The sequence below is a fragment of the Lactuca sativa genome, chromosome 6 (genome assembly GCF_002870075.4).
Source record: "Lactuca sativa cultivar Salinas chromosome 6, Lsat_Salinas_v11, whole genome shotgun sequence".
Classification (NCBI taxonomy): Eukaryota; Viridiplantae; Streptophyta; class Magnoliopsida; order Asterales; family Asteraceae; genus Lactuca; species Lactuca sativa.
In genome coordinates, this window is record NC_056628.2 from 63213018 (window position 1) to 63236430 (window position 23413).

The window sequence follows — 23413 nt, forward strand, 5'->3', positions numbered from 1 at the left end:
TTAATTCGACGTAAAAATTATTTGCTCAAGCTTGGTTTGACCTAATTAAATATAATTATGAATCGTTAATATAACGTATTGAGACTGTTATCTAGGTAGTGATTTCATCGGAGCTTTCTCGTTGTGAAATCTGATCACGTGACAAAAAAGAGTGACGTAATTTAGTTTAAGTTTTCTTTTTTATTTTATTTTAAATTCTTTTTAGGTTATCTACATCTTTCCATTTGTTTATAATGTTTTATCTTTTTCTAACTTGAGGGCAAGTAAAGTTTAAGTTTAGGGCGATTTGTTAGATGCCAATTTTTGCATTTTATAGGGTAGTTTTTATTATCATTTTAGCATCATATTTTGTACATTTGCATTTTATTTATTTAAATAATGTTAAGCTCATGTATTTTGTTAGAATTCTCGTACTGCTCATGTTTTTATGTCAATTCCAAATAGTTCGAGTGAAGCAGTGTTTTGGGAGCAGTTGGATGCACGTTTGGAGCTTAAAATGGAGCTTTGGACTTATGAAGGATTATGAGGAATGCTTGGAAGATGCTTTGGACAAGAAACATTCGATTGAATTGATCACACGAAGATAGATTCTGCAATCTAAAGTTAAAGGATGTTGCTGGTAGCTTTGACCACCTGTCAGTATTTTGACCCTATCTCGAGAACCGTAACTACGACTGACGCGATTCAAAATGATCTGAAAAGTAGACACAATTTCGGACGTCTTAGGCACAACATGTGATCGAATGTGGCCTTCATGCGATCGCATGGGGACCTTTTGCGATCGCAGGTTGGGTCGCAACTTGTCTTCGAGGATCTTTTGTGCCCAAAATTCATCCGGGAGTGAAAACTCAATACCTGCGATCGCAGGTTGGCCAAAAACTATCAAAATAGCATCCTACTTTATTAAAAAGGCACGAGACGTGTTTTCTTCAAAACCTGCGATCGCAGGTTGTGACATGCGATCGCTGGTGTGCTGTTTTTGCTGTTGGACGTATACATAGACCGTGATAGCATCCTTGTAACCTAAGTTGGCGATTCCAGAGGTACCAGACGATGAAAATAAGATTTTGGAGGCGTTTCTTCTCTGATTTCATCAATTTCTGAGGATCTGAAGACGGTGGACCATCTCCTTCAAGTAGATTAGTAAGATTAGTTGTTTGATGTCTCTTTTCATCTGTTGTCATCAGATTTTAGCCATGTCTAGGTAAACCCTAGTGTTCTGTTTTGCAAAGACGACTACTTTTCATGTGATTGATCATTAGATCTGGTTTTTGATTTGTGTTTCTATCTAGATTCTTCAGTTTTGTTCTTAATGAATGTTTGATTTTAATTCTTGTTAGCCTGATCATCTAGCTAGGGTTTTATCATTCCATTTAATCAGTTAATAGAATCCGTAATTGTTGTTGTCAACTGGTAATAAGTAGCAAGTAATAAATTGGTTCCATGTTTGGCATTTGACTTTATTATAAACTGTAAAAATCATATCTTTACGCTTCCGAGCCTGTGAGAAGTATTGGATGTTGCTGGGAATTTTACATAGATTATAATGCAACTTTTCTGATTTAATTAAGAGCTTATTTAATTGAACAGTAAAAAGTTAGGGTTAATTGAAGAGCTTGTTTTGATTAACTAATTTAGGTAAAAGAGAATTTACTAGAGCTTGTTAGTTTTTTTCTCAGTACCAGCTTAGATAGAACGCATCTTAAAGAATCAGATTTGGGTTAGTTACATGATTAGGAAAGTCGTAGCAAAGTTGAAATCGTTTTTAATATTGATTTTCATTTGGTTTAATATCACTGCAGTTTTAGTTTTTAGTTTTTAGTTAGAACCCCCTTCTATAATTTCTGTTTTGACTAGATGTGCCTGATGCAAAAAGGCATTGACTTTTAGGCTGTGTCCCTGAGGATTCGACCCTGCTTTCCTGTGCTATATTTTTAGTGCAACCAGCAGTGATAAATTTATTTGTTTAATACGTGCGCGACAGAGTGTTAACAGTATCTACATGCCATGCAACTCCTTAACGGACATTTCCAAGTTATTCATATCAACCTTAGAATGAACTATTATATCAACACGTTAGCTAGTTGATATCTATATTCAACTCGTAACTAATTGAAATTTCATTTCACTTCAATATGTTTATTTGATAACTGTTCTTAACAGTTTTGGAATGCAGTGGTTAAAGGAGCTTTAAGAAGTGCTTTATCTAAGACATGAATTTTCTATTCGTAAATGATAACTATTCCCAAATTACGAATTTGGACTAGATTAATCATCATATCGGCTAATCCTATAAGAGGTTTTATAGCAGTATATTTTAGTTGATTATCATATAGACATTATTCAATAACAATTCCTTTCTTGTTTATTTTATTAATCTTTTAAATAATTTATTCAACCCTAATTTATTATTTACTAAGGCTAGGATCCATATATAGATTTTCGATGTGTACGATGTCGTAAACACACCACAAAGTTATTTAGGTAGATAATGCACTTTGTCGATTTGAATCTCCATGAAATTCCTAGACCGTTTGAGATTCATTAAACTATTTAATGACATGTTAATCTTATATTTTTACATCCTCTATTTGTGCATGGGATACCGAGGTCTCAGAAATATACGACATGATCTTTCTATTCGTAAATGATAAATATTCCCAAACTACGAGTTTTGACTATATTGATCATCATATCAGCTAATCCTTTAAGAGGTTTTATAGCAGTAGATTTTAGTTAATTATCATATAAACATTATTCAATATTAATTCATTTCTTGTTTGTTTTATTAATCTTTTAAATAAATTTTTGAACCCTAATATATTATTTATTAAGGCTAGGATCTATATTTGGATTTGCGATCTGTAAGATGTCGTAAACACCAAATACACCACAAAGTTATTTACATAGGCAACACACTTTGCCGATTTCAATCTCCATGAAACTCCTAGACCGTTTAAGATTCATTAAAACTATTTAATGGCATGTTAATGTCAGATTTGCACATCCTCTATTTGTGCATAGGATACCGAGGTCTCACAAATAAAATGGTGAACCAATCATTCAAACATATGTGACCCCTTGATTATGTTATGGTTCTCTAATTGACGTGCCGATTACTGACACACACCCCGCCACCAAACTACAATCGCAAGTGCCACATCATCTTCTTCTTATATCTCAAATTTATTTGCCGGTTAATCACACACGCTCCACAAATAGAAAATAAGAAATAATATACGTTTTTCATAGGTTAGAAAATATTCACATCCCTAATATAACTAAGATGAGAATTTTGTTTTAGTAATTTATACATTATACTTTTAACGAGACATTGTATTATCAAACCCTTTCGGCTAACGACAATCAACCATGCAAAGAAGCGGTGAGTAAAAATGACACTCATTCAATGATCATTTTATTGGTCGTTCCCATGTACCTTATTTATATCATGGTCTCATTAATGAGGCTTACTCTTGATTTGATTAACAATGTATTATCAAACACGTGAGGACACATGTTGTACGATTGTTATACATATAGTAATGGAATTATATATAAAAATTTAAACCCGTTTAAATTTATATTCCTTTTATTTAAATATTGTAATTTAATTATCTCATTAGATAATATTTGAAGATAAATATTCCAATTTTAAGTTTAAGTTTAAATAATATTCAAATTTTAATTAATTAAGTATTAAATTCAAAGCTTATTAAGTAATAATTCATATTAATCTAAAATGCAGATATTTAGATTTAAACAACTATTTTAAGCAAGAGGGAATTGTCCAAAATTCAAAAAAAATATTTAGATTTACGTTCCTTGTTGCAAAAGTTAGTAAACTTGTCAACCAACTTAGGGTTTCAAAACCAGTTGAGTCAAAATGTAGAAACATGTCACGCCCTAAAGGAGGCGCGATGCGCCTATCGACTCACATGTTTCTTTTCAGTTTCGATTTTAGCTTTAGTGTTATGTTTATTAAAGCCAAGCCTTGGGCATAAAGAATAAAAATAACCACATAAATGAAATTATAAAAACTTCTCACCCTTAAACTCTAAAATTGAAAACACCTAGATACATATAATATTTTCAATTCAAATCTTCCTAATCAAGCAGTGCATATAACAAAACATATAGGCTCTGATACCACTGATGAGTTTTCTATGCAACAATATACTCTATATAGATAACAGAAGCAATCAAAATTTACCAAAGTGTACATGCACCCTAGAATCTAGGTTTTACTAGTTATAGCAGTCTACTTTTAAAACTACTGATTAATACTACAAAGAGAGATATGATTACTAACCTTCAAGCAATATTGAATTTTCTTCTTGAATCCTTGTAGATCTTGAAAACCTTTGAAACTTCTGAAAGTCTAGCACCCAATGTAGAATGCCTCTAAAGGACCACACCCAAAAGTCTAAACATTGAAAATCAAGGAAAGAGAAGAAGTGACTTGCAAATTTTGAAATCCGAGAATAGAAGAGTGTTAGGGGAGAAATTAATGAAGGCCATGGGGGTTTATTTATACTTGAACAAACTTGAAGAAAAAACAGATATGAATTGATTAAATTATTAAATTTACTCCTAATTCAAATCTTTGCCTTATCAGCAATATGACTTCTTCCACAGTTAGTTGACTTGTAGAGTGAGCTTTTGTTTATTTGATCTTATATGGATATTTCCAAACTTTTCTTTGGCTTAGGGATGTACCAACTCGTATATATTAGGGAGGTAACACTGTTCTTTGCAAATGGTTCACGTGTGTGGGTCGGTTGAGGATATAGTGGTTGGTAGAGGTCATTTCTTTAGAAACATCAAGTGGAGACTTGCTTCTTTATCTATTCAATTTGGTGGTTTAGGGATATACTCAACAATAGATTCTTCCTTATATGCTTTAGTGGCCTTACGGGCCTTAGTGTTCTAAGACCACATCTTACAAATACAATGACATATGAGGTATTGATTATGATTATGTTTGTACGTTGGCGTGTCTTTATGATACATTTTTTGAGATTTAACTTTAGCAGTTTTGATAACAAGGACACAACCCCTAAAGCATAACGCACTTGGTGAGTGACTTTTTAGTAATATTGTTCATCACATGGAATTGCATGTCAACATGACTATTAGGCAGTAAGTAGTTTTTGAGTGTTTTTAGTAGTACATGCTCGTGATTTCTTTTGGAGATCCTTGTAGATAGTTTAGGAAAACATATGTCAAAAATAGAGTAATGTAAAAAATTAAGTATCTCATTATGATTATGTTATCTCTCGTTGATGAGATGACTTCTTTGTCGTAGTGCATGTTTTGGGCTCTTTTAGGGAGCATGCAGTATATTGTAGACATTTCATAGGTTTAGAGATGCACAAAACCCGAATCCGATCCGGTTTCACTTACGTCACCAAGAATCCAATCCGGTCAAAATCCGATCCGAATCCGGTCAAAATCCGATCCGATTCTAATCCGCTTTAAACCAATTTTAGTGGGTTTTAAGTGGATTTTGGAGCGGATTTGGATTCGATTTTTAGCAAATCCGGTTTACGATCCGGTATCAAATCCGATTTGAAATGTATGATTAGGATCCGACTGAAAATCCAGTTTTGAATCCGATCCGATCCGGTTTGGTCAAAACCGGTTTTGACCCAATCCGGTTTTGAATAGTGAAACCGATTTTTGTGTGCATCTCTACATAGGTTCCAAGTACCTACACAATATGCTTAGGGACGTTCTATTTAATATGTTTAGATATGTCGTGGTTTTCGCTAACAACGAAGCACTAATGAAGTTCTTGATTGACCCCTTGAAGGAAGATAAACACTTACATCCACATGTATTTTGGTTTTTTGATGATAAGACGTAAAAATATGTTTTGGATCTAACAAGGGTTTCCTACCATCATCGGCTTCAGCGGTGGGGGTTCCATTACGGGAAAAGTTGTTTTGAAAGCTATCTCATGCAAAAGTGACAAAATACATAAGAACATGTATGGATAATCAACATTTATTTATATCATTGGCATTTGATACTTTTGTTTTCTTTGTAGCAAATGTGTGAGTTCTTCTGTATAGTCTAAAGTGTCATGCATATTGATATTATGATCCCAAGATTTATGAATATAGATTAAAAAAAAATAGCAATCTAGAAGAATCTATTGCAAAATTTGTTGTTGCTTTGCCTTATGTCGTCTTCATGTTATTTTATCATATCTTTTAGTGCAAAATTATGTATACAAAGTAGTTGGAAATTAGGGTTTGTACTTTGTATGTCTCAAGTGAAAGGGTATTAAGAACATCTACAATGGTGTCATTCAATGGATGAAACTTTACCATTATGAGATGTCACATTAGTATACAATGGATTTGGAGTTCAATAGCCGTTAAACTTTTCAATGGAAAAAAAAAGTTTTTAATTCTTAAATATTTACTATAAATTACATTTTATAACATTCTATTATACTTTGTAGAATTTAATGTATTGTAGGAAAAAATAGAGTTGTATGAATTGTAGAAAGATGATGTGACAATCTATTAAACTCTATAGAGTTCAGAATGTCCGCTTGACTAAAATAGCATAAATTTTTTAAATTAATTTAGAAAGATACGTACATCAATAGAAATTACGTTTATAATTATAATTATAATATAACGTGATCTCTATGTTAGCAAACAGCGACAAGTCAATTATGATGACACACGATTTACCGGTCTAAAAACTAAAATTGAAAATACTATAAAAAAAAGTTTATAAAATATAACATATTAATATTTTGAATAATCGGTTGATTTATGTTTAACTTAATTAAAAAGTCACTAAAGTACATGAAATATATCAAATGTATACTATTATATAAAGAACAAAAAATATATACGGATTACAAGTTTGATCGTATAAGAGATCAAGAAATCTAGATACCGCGCATTTGGAAACCATTTGCTACCAGAACACTTTCGCAGTTACAGAGACGCAGAGAGTCGATGGAGAATTCTGGGTATGGAGGCGACGGTGTATTCCGATCACTCCGGCCACCACTAGTTATTCCCCCAGACCCCTACGCATCAATGATTCCTTTTCTCTTCCGCAACATTTCATCTTACCCGAACAAACCTGCCTTATTTGACTCCGACTCCGGCGAGACCCTCACTTTCTCTGAATTCAAAACCACCGTCGCCAAGCTCTCTTACGCCTTAAACAACAACCTGGGTATCACCAAGAACGACGTCGTTCTCATTTTCGCCCCCAATTCAATCCAATACCCCATCTGCTCATACTCAATCATCGCTCTTGGCGCCGTTGTCACCACTGTCAACCCTCAGTTGACCGTCGAAGAGCTATTAACACAAATTCAAGACTCTAAACCCAAAATCATCATAACCGTTCAAGAATTGTACCAAAAAGTTGAAAACTTTGGACTCCCGGTTGTGTTCTTAGGATCAAAAAGTTCAAGAAACGGGTGTTTTTCATATCAAGATTTGATTTCAAAATCTGGGTCAGTCTCAGAACTTCCTAATGTCTCGATTCGAGGAGATGATACTGCGGCCTTACTCTACTCTTCTGGGACAATAGGCGTTCGTCAGGGTGTAATTTTGAGCCACAAGAACTTCATCGCAGCTTCACAAATGGTGACTTCTGATCAAAGATTAATGGGGGAACAAGATTACGTACACTTGTGTTTCTTGCCGATGTTTCATATATATGCATTTGGGGTTATACTATATTCTCAATTACAGGAACGGAATACCATTGTATCAATGGGGAAGTTTAGTTTTCATGGGGTTTTAAAGAACATCGATACGTATAGAGTGACACATTTATGGGCTGTTCCACCTGTTATACTTTCTTTCACTAAGCAAAATGTGATCAAGAAGTTTCATATTTCGTCACTGAAAGTAATCATTTCCGGTGGTGCACCATTAGGGAAAGGGCTGTTAATGGAGTGCGCCAAGAGGTTCCCTCATGTTTTCGTTCTTCAGGTAAACTTCAATTGCATTTGAATTTGAGATAATAAATTTAAGAGAAAATTACCATAATGGTACCTGTTCTTTCACATTCTAACATGTTAACTTTCAAGAAAGAAACCTTAATCTGTTTTGGTCCTCATTACAAGGTTTTATTTCAATTATTTTTCCTTATTTCAAGATTTCAGACACGAAATTTGATATAAAACCTTGATATTTCATCCAAATTTGAAAAATGTATCATTTTTTTGAACTAAATATGATAAAAATCAGAAAGAAAAGGGACCATTCTTGTAATTTACTTTAAATGAAGTAATAATTGCAACGTTGTATACAACAGGGATATGGTATGACTGAAACAACAGCAGCCATCTCAATGGGGAGTCCAATTATTGAGCATGGAGTATTCTCCGGTTCAACCGGGAGGCTTTTACCAGGAATCGAGGCTCAAATAGTTAGTCTACATACCAATAACCACAAGTCTCTTCCTCCTAATCATATTGGCGAGATGTGGGTTCGAGGAGCTAGTATGATGCAAGGTTATCTCAATAATCCTCAGGCGACGATGCTTACTATAGATGAACATGGCTTCGTACATACTGGCGATCTTGGATATCTTGATGATGAAGGTTATTTGTTCGTGGTTGATAGAGTTAAAGATCTCATTAAGTCTAATGGGTTTCAGGTAAAAAATGTTTTGATCATGCATATATTATAAAGATCTTGTGTTGATAATCTCTAATCTTTGATGTACGTTCATGTTCTTCAGATTGCACCCGCAGAGCTTGAAGCACGTTTGCTTTCGCATTCTGAAATATTAGAGGCAGCAGTCATCCCGTAAGTCAAAAAGAAAATCTTTTTACAAACCTTAATATCCATTTGCTATTTAGCGTTGTATATAAACAGTTTATGATCGTTTCTATTAGGTATCCAGATACTGAAAGGGGTGAGGTCCCGATTGCATTTGTGGTTCGGTTTCCAAACTGTTTTTTGACTGAAGAAGATGTTAAGAGGTTCATTGCTAACCAGGTAAGGATTCATATTCTTTTTTGTGATAATTTTTTAGAAAAGATGATGCTCATTGGACTATAAATGATCATATAGGTGGCACCTTAATTTCAATTGAGGCGAGTGATATTTGTAGATCGCATTAAGAAGTCGGCTTCAGGGAAGATTCTCAAACGTGTACTTGTTGAAGAAGTCCGATCTAGGATATAAGATTTCATGTGTATTGAATTTGGTAGTTCGTGTAATGATTAGTGATGTGAAGTAAACAAATAGGTGATGCTCGAATTTTAGTAAGGATAATCATGTGAATACAAATTTTGGATAAAAAGAAAGCAATTTATGGATGTTATCTTCATTTCGCATACTTTGGGGGAAAATGAGTATGAAAAAGGAAAATAAAATGATACTTTATATTTTAATTTTTTATTTTTTGGAAACACAGAGATTTATTAAAAAACTAGCAAGACTTTAGAAATAAACCATTACATAGTAGCACAAGATAGAGAAGGGTTATGAAGCCAACCAACCCAAAGTAATTTAGATTTCTTATACCTATTAGAAATCAAAAAAACATAATCTATCAAATACATAATAAAAAATAAAAGATTTCCTAGGAGCACATGCACCAATAGCACATGCGCCAAAAAGAGTGGAATACCTATTATTCCAAATAACCCAAAAAGCAATAATAACAACAACATCAAACAACTTTAGAGGTCCGGAAAGAAGTATGACCGAGTCAGACCACCCAACGAGAGACTGCATAGAGAGATGTGTAGGAATCTGAACTGTTGAATGGATTTAAGAATGTCGCTCCAAGGATCATGAGGGGACCTGGAGTGGAGTAAAGAACTATAACACCCATCGTCACCATAGATAACTTTCACAACTTTAACCTATAAGGCATTCGTACTATAAAAGAACCTCCACCTTCATTTGAACAATAGAGTTCTATTGAAGGAAAACAGACTACCTACTCCCAAACCCTTTCCTTTCTACTAGCAATAACACGATCTCAACTAACCTAATGCATACGTCTTTCTCCCAAATATACACCCGAAAAGAACCAAGCTTGTAAGATCTCTAAAGATCTCAAAACTAAAAGAAGGACATGGAAAATAGACATAGAATAAGTCCCAATGGATCAAAGAATGGATTTCAATATTTTATGCCGACCACCATTAGAAATAGACTTTGCTTTCCAAGAAGAAGGTCGCTGAGGAAAACGATTCAACATAAATCAAGACAACATCATCAACATAAAACAAGTGAGAGATCTCTTCCTTCATCTTGTTTATTTTGATATCTCCAAAAGACTTTCTTGCTTGGCTCTAACAAAAGCTACATACAGACTTTCCATAGCCAGAATGAAAAGAAAAGGAGACAACGAATCTCCTTGGCTCAACACCCTCCTGATAAGAAACTCTAGCATAGGTGATCCATTAACTAGAACTAGGGGTGTAAATGAGACGAGACAGCTCACGAGAAACTCGAGCCCGGTTTGGAAATTACTCGAAATCAACTCGACTTTAATCGAGTCGAGCTCGAGCTCGAGCTACTCGAGTACTTATTGAGTCGAGCTCGAATAGTAAAATACCTGGCTCAGTAAGCTCGCGAGCTTAATTGAATATTTATATAATTAAATTTTTTATCTTTTATATACTTTTAAATTATTAAAATATTTCAACACTTTTAGCTTTTATACGCCGATTATGGAGTAAGGAATTAAATTGTACTTCAAAACTTTTGAGAATGTTTCTTTTCGTGTTTTGGGTGTTATGAAAAATTCAATCACATGGATGGTTGGTGCTATATTGATATTAGATGGTTTATTGTGAATTTTTTGTTCTTTTGAAGAAAGTAAAAACATGTGAAATGTTTTTAATTTGAGATGATTTTAACTTTTTTTTTTTTAATTTTTGTTGAACCGAACCGAGCTCGCGAGCCGAGCTCGAGAGTATCGAGTATTTCACGAGTCGAGTTTGAGCTTCAAATCTCGGCTCGAGGCAAGTTCGAGTTGAGCTTCGAGCTCGAGTATTGTAGGCGAGTCGAGCTTCAAGCTTAGCAGTACTCGGATCGAATCGACTCGTTTACACCCCTAACTAGAACCAAAGCTCTAGCTAAAGAAAGAATCGCCCTAATCCAATCGCACCAATTCGATCTAAACCCCGTAATATTCATGATTTCAAAAAGATAATCCCAAGAAAGTGAATCACATGCTTTCTCAAAATCAACTTTGAAAATCATGAGACGTTGAACAGAAGCTTTACTTCACGCAATAACCTCATCAAACAGAAATGGACCATCTAAGGGCAACTGCTCCTAACTAATCATATCGCCAATAATCTTACATTGACATCAAATCAAACAAATAGGTCGAAAATATTTAATGGACTTCGGATCTATGATCTTTGGGATGACCGTGAAGAATGACGAATTACATGACCCTTTTGGTATAGAAGGGTGATGTGATATTGGACCACCGGAGTGATTTGAGTTGTTTTATATAGTGGATTTTGGTGGAGATTCACAATCGTAAAAAATAACGAGGCTGTCAGCCGTTCTCTTAGCGCTCCGACGGTTAAGTCAGTTCCTGAGAGAAGGAAAGGTGTTCTTACAGGTATGCTCAGAGAGTTATGGTTCAGATCTCCTTACCGTTGAAGGTATGGGGTCTTTTATAGCGAGGTTATAGGCATGGATCCCGCTCATGGGGACAGGGATGTCAGACCCCGATCGGGACAGAGGTGCTGATTTGTAAGATTATACCTTTGTCCCCTGCCTAAGCCGTGATTAGCTTAGCCATGGTAGTGGTGCGTACACCTATACTGGAGTTAGCAAGTGACGATTTTTCACTTGTTGACTTTCCTATGTGTTCTAGGGCGGATTTTGATCATCGAGGGATGGCCCAATCCAGGTTGAAATGAGTGCTAGCTAGCAGAGGAGGCCACCGCGTTTGGCCATATCGCTCATTTCTTTGGTATTTCTGGCTTGCCTAGGAGGCATGCTATGAAGACTCCCTAGTCGTATCTGCAGGGATGTAGGGTTTCTTAGTTGTAATGGATGGGACTAGTCTCAAGTGACATATTCTGCTACGCTTGGTCGCTATGTTTTCGACTGTACATTGCAGCAGTTTACAGCCGTTCCATCAACCACCATCATTAGGTCTTTCGAATTTACCGCCCTTCTATGTTTTATAGACTTTGACTCTTCATCTTTCCTCATTCTTGCCCTTTCAACAGTTCTTTCTCTTGTTCTCTCTCTAGTCTACTCTTTGTTTTGTCATGGATTCTCTGATTAGCGTTGCTCTTGCCCCTGATTAGTTTGTTGCTCTCCAAGAGAAGTAATGTTTCAGCTAGAAGACGGTGTAACCTTTCCTGGGGAGCATGATAACATTATCAATCCACCGGAGAGCAAGGTTCCCATATATGTAAAACACTTCGACGCAGGGTACCGTATTTTGATGTCTAAATTCTTCCGAGAGGTTCTTTGTCATCATAAGGTTCACATCAATATGTTGGTTCCTAATGGACCAATCAAGGTGGATGCGTTCGAGATGCTTTGTCAGGATCACTGAATCGTCCCCAACATGTGGGTCTTCCGTTTTTTTTTCCATTTTGTCATTGCTTCTTCTAGTGATAGTTATACGTTCGCCATTTGGAAACACAATCATGCTATTGTGGTGGACCAAAAGAATACTTCGAAGAACCGGGTGAGTCGTTACTATTGGGTAAACGTTGAACGTGTGGGTTTCATGGATCGTCGGAATGCTCCGATTTCTGATTAGTTTTTTGGTCCTTACTCTAATATGGAACAAATGTCTAGGTTTTTGCGATCTTCTCTAGGGTGGCTGATGATTTCTCGGAGTATGTACTTATTGGTGTAGGGATGGCAAGATGTCAAAATTTTATGTCATGGCAAAATGTATTTGGATATTCTTATTTAGCGTTTTCATATCTCCTTCTTTTTCTCCTTTTCTCCTCGTCTTCCTCCTCTCCCCCTCCCATCCCCTTTTTTTTATAGACCTACTTCTTGTAGGTGTGGGGAAAAGGGTTGATTTCCTCAATGTGTTAACTAAGAAATGGGTTGGTAGTATCTCGTTTCGTGAGGTGGATGTTATTGACAGGATGCTACCATCTCTTACTTTTTGGAATGATGTGTTTATTTCCTGAGTTATGGCTATTCAGGATCCTAAGCGACGAAGGGTTGTGGTGTATCCTTCTTGATCTGCTTCGATTGATAATGTTGTTGTGGACGGAATCGTGGAATCTTCTAGGTAGAGAGTTGAGGAGGAGGAATTTGTAGAAGATAACAAAGGAGGGATTATTCATGTTGTAAACAAGCGTAGGACTGCTTAGCAAAGTGTGAGTAGTACTAATACTGAGGGGCTTGCACTTGTGCGGCATTTACCGTCGCTCCATATGGTTGGGAGTAGCTCTTGAGTCTCCACTATTCAGGCTGATGTGTAACACACATGTTTTTTTATTTGTTATGCCTTTTATCGTCAAGGACTAAAGATGGAATTTTTTTTAACAAAACTATGTACCATAACGTGGTGCAATGATGCCCACGATGTGGCGATATTGGAAAGGAACATATATTTTATGAGCCACCATGGCGTGGAAACTGTTCAGACCTAAGCCCACATTTTTTAAGGCTTCTCCTATATTTAAGCATCTTAACCTCCATATTAAGATAAAGTTGGAAACTTTATCCAGTAGGTCATTGAGAAAGAGTAGATTTGAAGTTTTAGATTTAGATCTGTAAGGATTAAGTGCTTAATGAAGAAATGGCACTTCCGATAGTTTCCTTCGACATGGAAAAGGTGACCACGGGATGGTGGAGTTTGAAACCTCAACTACTTTGTCCTGGCATGGCCAAGGAAGGACACGGCATGGCAATGGTCTGCATGTTGACTGTTTGACTTTGACTGTTGACCGTTGACTTTTGACCAATTTGACTTTTGGTCAAACTTGGTTAGAATTGAGTATTTGACTGAATATTTGTTTCGGTTTGGCATTACGAAGCATGGGTTGGGTGTTTGTTGTTGAGGTAGCTGGTGAGCTTCTGATGAGTAGTTCATGTGAGTCTCTTCACTATATTCGTGGGTGGAAGACACTAATGTCGGTCCACTGGATTATGTTGTAGGATGATAGTTGTCTTTGTGACACTTGCTGATATTCTTGTATCTGCTTTTTGTCTTTATCACTCTTGCTGATATGAATGTATGTTTTATGAATATGGGGTTGAGATGGACCCAACACAACTACATGCAGTTATATAGAGTCATTATGGACTCCGGTTTGATATAGAATCGGGGGTTGATTCAGACCCGATATAGCTACTTGCTGTCATATGGGATGATACGGACACAGGGGTTGATACGGACCTGAACAGGTACATATTGTCATATGGGGTTAATACGGACCTAACACAACCACGTGTTGTTATATGTATATTGTATTGTATGTTGTATTGTAGGGAACTCATTAAGATTTGTACATACGATGTTATGGTTAAAACATTTTTAGATACTTCTAGTTTTGAAAAGAAGATCCCGACTTGATCGCACTGCTTCCCCTCAAGATTTATTCCACAATGATTATTTATGTTTTTTACTCTGATATTTTGAGAATACTTTTACTCTAATCGTCTTTTAGGATAATGTGTAAATGGTTTTAACATATTTAAAATCACAATTTTACTCGATATTTTTGTAATGTTACATGATGTTATAGATATTTCGGACGATGCGAGTGTAGAAAAGGTGGATGCTCCTATTTCAAATGCGCCTGTTAATGCTATTTTCATGGGTCAAACTACTATTCATGGTAATTATCAGGGTAGGGGGCGCTATTGTTGGAGGTGATCAATTTCTTGGTTTTGGCCGTGGTCGCATTGTTTTAGGTGTTGAGAAAGAAGGTATAGGATCGAGTGTTGTGGAGGTCCGTCCTCATTGGTCTTTGACAGATGGTTCTCTCCTTTCTATGTTTAAAACAAATGTTGATTTTACCGAGAATGTGTTGCCTCCCGGTACAACTTCTGAGATGGCCGGATACTCTCTCCCTGATTTTGTAGGTTCCCTTCGATTTGTTGCATCCCAAAGTGCTTGGTTCTTTGCTGAGGGTGCAAATCGTTTGGAGTAGATTTTGGCTATTGATGAAGAGAGAAACCGACTATAGAGGGAGCTTCTCCAAGGTCCTTCATAGCGAAACACTTCCCAAGCCAGGACTTTACCTCCTGCAGAGTTGGGATGTCATTTCCAATGAGTAGTATGTCATCCACATACAATACCAAAAAGCTAACTATACTGTAACGACCCGTGTCCGGTATGGTAATTCCTTGGTATTTATTTTGTAGTTTTGCAAGAAGGACTCGGCGAGTTCATAGCCTGACTCGCCGAGTAGGGTCGCGACTTCGAGCACGGTTGAGCCGGGGACTCGGCGAGTCCATATCCCTGACTCGGCGAGTCCATCCGACAGGGTGAAACCCTAAATCCCCGGGTTGCCCACTATTTAAGTCACCTTATAGCCCCATTCTCGCCTCCCTCACCCTGAGAACACTGTGAGAAAGAACCCTAATCCTCCATTGTGTGAGCTAAGTGTTTTGTGACATTTTGTGAAGATTTGAAGAAGGAGAAGAAGCAAGGAGCAAGGAGAAGAGGTGTAGTGCAAAGATCCAAGGGCAAATCTGAGTTATTTGAGGTATTTTCGGATTTTCCCTCTTGTTATATGCTTTGAACCTCCATTAGAGCCCTCCTAGGATCTAGTTGATGCTTGTTCCAAGCCTTATGTTTGCATGGATGCTTTAATAAGTCGAGATATCTATAGATCTGAATGATTGGGTGTTGTAGAGCCCAGATCTACTGCCTTTTTGGAGTTACTTTGCATAATAACCATAGATCTACCCATTTTGTGCATCTTTTAGCCTTATTTCCCTTATTCATGAGGTTGTACACGTAAAGTTGGAAACTTTACGTGGTAAATCAGCTTATTGGACTCAGATCTATCAATTGTATGTGTTGGATTCAAACAAAATCGAGTAAAAATCAGTTGCATGGCGGCAACTCGGCGAGTCGGGAAGAACGACTCGGCGAGTTGGGTCGCGAGTCCCCGATTCCTTCGTTCTTATCAGTATCGAGTGGATCCAGTGAGTTAGAGAGTGGACTCAGCGAGTTGAGAGTAGACTCAGTGTTGGAGTGACTCGGCGAGTTGTTCATACAACTCGGCGAGTCCAAGGCAATCTTCGTAAAGCTCAAGAACAACTCGGCGAGTTGTTCATAGGACTCGGCGAGTAGGATGAAGATTTGTCTGAGTTCTTGGATCAGGAGAGTACTCGTCGAGTCGATGCCATACTCGACGAGTAGCAGCGAGTTGAGTCGAGGAGTGTGAGTAGGGACTCGGCGAGTTGGCGGCCCAACTCGGCGAGTCAAGTCAACTATGGGTTGACTTTGACCGAGAGTTGACTTTGACCTGGGGTAAAAGAGTCATTTTACCCAGTGCAGTGTTTAGTATTTGATTGAGTATGTTTATAGACTTGTAGCTGGGGAGATACCGGAGCAGCAGCAGTTAGCCCTCAGAGCTATTCACTCAGCAGCCAATTCACGAGGTGAGTTCCCTTTCAGTAGGAACGGGTCTAAGGCCACAATGCCGGCCCGTTTAGCTAGCAGTAGTATCCGGATTTTTATCCGATGCAGTAATTAGCATGTTTGATGCCTTCGTGGCTCAGACAGGATCATGTGTGTTCATGTTAAGTGATACGTTATGTTATGATCGGTCAGCTTCGGACTCTGGTTCGATGTCAGCTTCGGACTCAGGTTCGATGTAGGGGACAAGGTCCCGGTCAGCTTCGGACTCCGTTCGATGTCAGCTTCGGACTCAGGTTCGATGTAGGGGACAAGGTCCCGGTCAGCTTCGGACTCCGGTTCGATGTCAGCTTCGGACTCAGGTTCGATGTAGGGGACAAGGTCCCAGTCAGCTTCAGACTCGGTCTGATGGGAGCTTCGAATTGCGGTCCGATGTAGGGGACAAGGTCCCGGTCAGTCAGCTTCGGACTTTGGTCCGATGGAAGGGGGGGCAAGGCCCCAGTATGTGCTTGATACATATATATATTATTGTATGGTATGTGGTAACTTGGGGGAGCTCACTAAGCTTTGTGCTTACAGCTTCAGTTTTGGTTTCAGGTACTTCCGCTAGCAGAGGGAGGAGCTCGGGTTGATGGCATTGCACACACCACAGCTTCAGCTTTCATCCTGGGAGTTGATTTAGTTCCTGATTTTTTATGTCATGGATATGATACAGTTTTCCGTACCGTGGGTTATTATTATTTTGAGATGTATTATGTATGGTTTCATGATATGACACTCAAACTATGGTTTTTGGTTATGTTGAAAAACGAAATTTTTGGGTCGTATTTTTGGGACGTTACAAGTTGGTATCAGAGCCCTGGTTTGAGGGATTCGAATACACATCCGGGTGTATCCGAACTCAAACTAAGGGGAAATAAAAAGATTTTAAAAAGAAAATGTTTTCTAAAAGAATTTTGAAAGCACTTAGAAAGAAAGAAATTTTTTTGTTAAAACAAAATAAGGGTATGGTGCATGCGATCCGCCGAGCTCAAGTAAGTACTCCCAAATTACCCATACAAGTTATTTGTTCAGTTTCAGTTCAATAGAACAACATGCTAGTATAGGACTAAGGATCTAGGAGGATGCCTTATGTGCCTGCTTTAGGTGTTACATCTTTATGAGTATTGCATGCTAGTAATGAGTAGACAGCAGTAGGATAGCCTGTTTAGGTTATGCCTGATAGTATGAGCTTAGCATTGTATGCTAGATCAATTTCTCGTTTTGAGAATAGTTTTGCCTGAGTATGTTTCCTTATTCCGAATGCTGCTTGCTTCGTGCTTTGTGGGAGTTCTGAGTGATGGAAGTTAGCCATTAGGTGAACACGTTACACCACATGTGATCAGGGTTGAATAATCCCAGAGTGCTGGAACTGGCCCTATTGCGCAGCTCTTGTTTGAGTCCAACCGTTATAGGGACGGGTCCTTTACTTGAAGGATTATCTGATCTTCGTCACATGTGATGGTGTTCAGGTGATGGTTAATTAGCATTATAAGGAGACCTGCAGCAGCTGAGGACTAGTCGAGTGAGTTTGAGGTTTCCCTGGGGCAAGCCTAGGATGAGAGTAGCAGAGATCAGTAGTAGTAGTAGAAGTGACTTGGTGGAGTCAGGGCAGTTCTTGAAGAAAGTACGGATAGATGTGGAAGGTAGTATGGGCCCGTACTACTGGAAGCAAAGGATTCGTACTTGAATCAAGAAAGGCTGAGACAAGACCAGGAAGCTAGTTGTGGTATCAATGATCCCTCAAGATATTTCTGTTTTCTGATATAGTTGTGATGTGTTTCAGAATGGTGGTTCTGCGTTCGAGACCAGCAGCCGGCAGCGGAGGTGCCGGGGAGGGATCAGGTTCAGGTTCGGGGGGTGAGCGCATGGATGAGCAGACCTGAGAGTTTCTTTCTTCGGAGATTACGCGCATCATTATAGAGCAGACTCCTGTGATCTTCGGTTCGATCAAGGAGGGGATTCTAGAGCTGATGGATGAGAGATTGGGCACATTCCGTGCCGAGGTGGCGGCCATGATGGGGTCGCGCACCCTTACTTTCAGGGAGTTCAGGGCATGTGGAGCTCCGGACTATCATGGGGCGCGAGACCCCATAGCGAGCAGCAGATGGTTGGCGGATGTGGCCAACGCTTTCCGCACTAGCAGATGTCCCGAGGGGGACAAGGTCAGATTGGCGTCCTGTCTTCTGAAGGACAGGGCACGAGATTGGTGGGAGGAGGTCGGGCATGCCATTGGGGATGATGCAGCATTAGACGCCATGACCTGGGCTGATTTCTCTACCAGGTTCAGGGCGGAGTTTGCACCGGTCATTGAGGTGCAACAGCTAGCTAGGGAGTTTCAGGACCTCACCCAGACTACAGAGACAGTGGCGGAGATCACCGCCAAGTTCAGGGAGAGGGCTTTTCTCGTTCCTCAGTATGTAGCTGATGAGGAAATGAAGAAGGCCCGTTATCATGAGATGTTGCGGAGCGATATCCGCCAGTTTGTGAGCCGGTCCAGCTGTAAAACGCTGGAAGATATGATTGCTAGAGCTCGGGAGAGGGAGATTGATCTTGAGATGGAGAAGAAGAGGAAACCGGAAGCGGTTTCGGGTTCAGGCGGTTCGGGCAAAAAGCCCAGGGTTTCAGATCACAGGTCCAGGGGACAGCCGAGCCACGGTCGATGTGGTAGGTGTGGGAAGACGCACGAAGGAGCGTGCAAGGCAGGGAGTTCCGGCTGCTTCAAGTGCGGTCGGATTGGTCATGTGAGTAGGGATTGTACGGCTCCTGTTACTGTCGTTGCAGCATCAGATCTGATTTGCTTCCAATGTAATCAGAGGGGACATAAAAGGTCCCAGTGTCCGGGTTTAGCTGCAGCAGGGAAGGTGGTTGCACCTGCCCCTGCTACTTTGAGGATTACCGATGGCCGGCAGGGCCGAGCTGATGCGCCAGTGGCGAAGAGTAGGGCGTTTCAGATGACAGCAGAGGAGGCGCGAGCGACTCCTGATGTGGTGACGGGGTCGTTCTCGGTGAACGGCATCTCTGCTATGGTATTATTCGATTCGGAGGCTACCCGATCATTCGTATCACTTGCGCTCAGCAAGAGATTCAGTAGAGCTCCAGGGGAGCTGGATTGTCCATTAGAGGTTGAGATAGCGGATGATAGGACCGTGAGGGTCGGCAGAGTGCATAGAGGGTGTTCTCTTCAGTTATTTGATGAGCAGTTTTCAGTGGATCTGGTACCTATTCCCCTGCGAGGGAATAAGGTTATTGTGGGTATGGATTGGCTAAGCCCCAATGGGGCGGTGATTGATTGTGAGCTTCAGCTAGTGAGGGTTCGCACTCCCAGTGGGGGAGAGTTGGTGATTCAGGGCGAGAGGCCACAGCGAGGACCGACCTTTTGTTCTGCCGCAAGGGCGAGGCGCTATGTTCAGTAGGGTTGCGCCGGTTTTGTAGCTTACGTTTTGGATGCCCGGGAGAAGGGCAAGTCGACAATTGATGATGTTCCTATTGTTCGAGACTACCCGGACGTGTTTCCTGAGGATTTGCCGGGGATACCTCCTGAGAGGCAGGTTGAGTTCAGGATCGACCTCGTCCCTGGTGCGGCTCCGATAGCCAAGGCACCATATCGATTAGCTCCCCCTGAGATGCAGGAGTTGTCTACACAGCTGCAGGAGCTGGTAGACAAGGGTTTCATTCGACCGAGCAGTTCGCCTTGGGGAGCGCCGATCCTGTTTGTCAGGAAGAAGGATGGGTCACATCGTATGTGTATAGATTACCGGGAGTTGAATAAGGTAACGGTGAAGAACCGTTACCCACTCCTGAGGATAGATGATTTGTTTGATCAGCTTCAGGGAACGTCTTGGTTCTCCAAGATCGATCTACGCTCCGGATATCATCAGATGCGGGTTAGAGATGAGGATGTACCGAAGACTGCTTTCAGGACCAGGTATGGTCATTACGAGTTTGTGGTGATGCCGTTTGGGCTCACCAATGCTCCAGCCGCGTTCATGGATCTCATGAACCGCGTGTGTAGGCCGATGCTGGATCGGTCAGTGATAGTGTTCATAGATGACATCTTGGTATATTCCAAGACGCAGGAGCAGCACGAGGAGCACCTGCGGGAGGTACTGGAGGTTTTGAGTAGGGAGAGACTTTTCGCAAAGTTCTCCAAATGTGAGTTCTGGTTGCGCGAGGTGCAGTTCCTTGGTCACCTCGTCAACCAGAAGGGTATTCTGGTAGATCCGGCCAAGATAGAGGCCGTGATGCAGTGGGAGGTCCCGAAGTCTCCATCTGAGATTCGGAGCTTCCTAGGGTTGGCAGGGTATTATCGGAGATTTATTCAGGATTTCTCCAAGATAGCAGTGCCGCTCACCCGGCTGACCAAGAAGTCAGTGGTATTTCGTTGGGGTGCGGAGCAGCAGACAGCATTCGAGACCCTCAGGCAGAGATTGTGCGAGGCTCCGATCCTTACTTTGCCAGAGGGAGTAGAGGACTTTGTAGTCTATTGTGATGCCTCGATCACAGGTATGGGAGCAGTGCTGATGCAGCGAGGCCATGTGATAGCTTATGCCTCGAGACAGTTGAAGCCTCACGAGGCTAATTATCCTACCCATGATTTGGAGCTGGGGGCAGTTGTGTTTGCCCTCAAGATATGGAGGCATTACCTTTATGGGGTCCGTTGTACTATTTACACGGATCACAAGAGCTTGAGGTATCTTATGGATCAGCCGAATCTGAATATGAGGCAGAGGAGGTGGTTGGATGTGCTAAAGGATTACGACTATGAGATCCTATACCATCCAGGGAAGGCCAATGTGGTGGCCTATGCCCTGAGCCGCAAGGTGTCGGCGGCCCCTATCAGGGATCTATGTTTGAGGATGACAGTGATCACTCCGTTGTTGGAGCGGATCAAGGAGGCTCAGGTAGAGGGTCTCAAGGAGGAGAGACAGAAGTGTGAGAGGATCGTGGGCCGAGTAGCTTCATTTGATTACGACAGTCGGGGTTTGTTGACGCTTCATGGTAGAGTATGGGTACCGTACTGGGGTGGGGTACGGCAGGTATTGATGGACGAGGCTCATAAGTCTCGATTTTCTATCCACCTAGGAGCGACGAAGATGTATCGAGATCTTCGACCTGATTATTAGTGGCCCTGCATGAAGCGGGACGTCGCCTGGTACGTCGAGAGATGCCTGACCTGCCGGAAGGTCAAGGCGGAGCACCAGAGACCTCACGGCAGGATGCAGCCGTTAGACATTCCCGTGTGGAAATGGGAGGACATTACCATGGATTTTGTCACCAAGCTTCCCCGGACCGCACGTGGAGTGGATTCGATATGGGTAGTAGTGGATCGGTTGACGAAGAGTGCCCATTTTATCCCGATCCAGGAGAGTATATCGACGGAGAAGTTAGCCGATATCTATGTGCGTGAGATTGTGGCACGTCATGGAGTGCCGGTATCGGTGGTGTCAGACCGAGATGTCCGTTTCACATCCAGATTTTGGAAGCGATTCCACGACGAGATGGGTACTTGTCTCCTTTTCAGCACCGCTTTCCACCCTCAGACAGACGGGCAGAGCGAGAGGACGATTCAGACTCTTGAGGATATGCTTAGGGCATGTGTCCTAGATTTCGGTGGCAGTTGGGATACGTACCTTCCGTTAGCGGAATTCTCGTATAACAACAGTTATCATGCGAGCATTGACCGACCTCCCTTTGAGATGCTGTATGGGAGGAAGTGTAGGACCCCGATTTGTTGGGGCGAGGTCGGTCAGCGGGTCATCGGGAGCACGAAGGTGGTGCTCAAGACGACTGAGTTGATCCAGCAGGTCCGTAGTAGACTGCAGACTGCTCAGAGTCGGCAGAAGAGCTACGCCGATGGGAGGCGTTCGGACTTGGAGTTCCAGGTGGGGGATATGGTCCTTCTGAAAGTCTCACCTTGGAAGGGTGTCATCAGGTTCCGGAAGAGGGGCAAGCTGGGCCCCAGATTTATTGGTCCTTTCAGGGTGTTGGCCCGGGTGGGTCGGGTTGCTTATCGGTTAGATCTTCCTGAGGAGCTTAGCCAGATCCACAACACTTTCCATGTGTCTCAGTTGAGAAAGTGTCTGGTGGATGAGTCAGCAGTCGTTCCCCTAGAGGATATTCAGGTTGATAGCAGCCTGAATTATATTGAGAGACCGGTCGCAATTCGGGACCGGAAGACCAAGACCTTGAGGAACAAGGAAATTCAGTTGGTAAAGGTGCAGTGGCAGCACCGGAAGGGGTCTGAGTGGACGTGGGAGGCTGAGGAGGAGATGAGGGAGCACTACCCAGAGTTATTTGCAGATTCAGCCGTAGCAGACTTCGAGGACGAAGTCTGAGATAAGTGGGGGAGATTTGTAACGACCCGTGTCCGGTATGGTAATTCCTTGGTATTTATTTTGTAGTTTTGCAAGAAGGACTCGGCGAGTTCATAGCCTGACTCGCCGAGTAGGGTCACGACTTCGAGCACAGGTGAGCCGGGGACTCGGCGAGTCCATATCCCTGACTCGGCGAGTCCATCCGACTGGGTGAAACCCTAAATCCCCGGGTTGCCCACTATTTAAGTCACCTTATAGCCCCATTCTCGCCTCCCTCACCCTGAGAACACTGTGAGAAAGAACCCTAATCCTCCATTGTGTGAGCTAAGTGTTTTGTGCCATTTTGTGAAGATTTGAAGAAGGAGAAGAAGCAAGGAGCAAGGAGAAGAGGTGTAGTGCAAAGATCCAAGGGCAAATCTGAGTTATTTGAGGTATTTTCGGATTTTCCCTCTTGTTATATGCTTTGAACCTCCATTAGAGCCCTCCTAGGATCTAGTTGATGC

The 23413-nt window shown here is 40.9% G+C and overlaps 1 pseudogene; it reads left to right on the forward strand.

Annotated features, from left to right (window-relative positions):
- The first annotated feature begins 6983 nt into the window (after window positions 1–6983).
- On the forward strand, window positions 6984–9304 carry LOC111897794 (probable CoA ligase CCL7; annotated as a pseudogene).
- Window positions 9305–23413: the final 14109 nt, after the last annotated feature.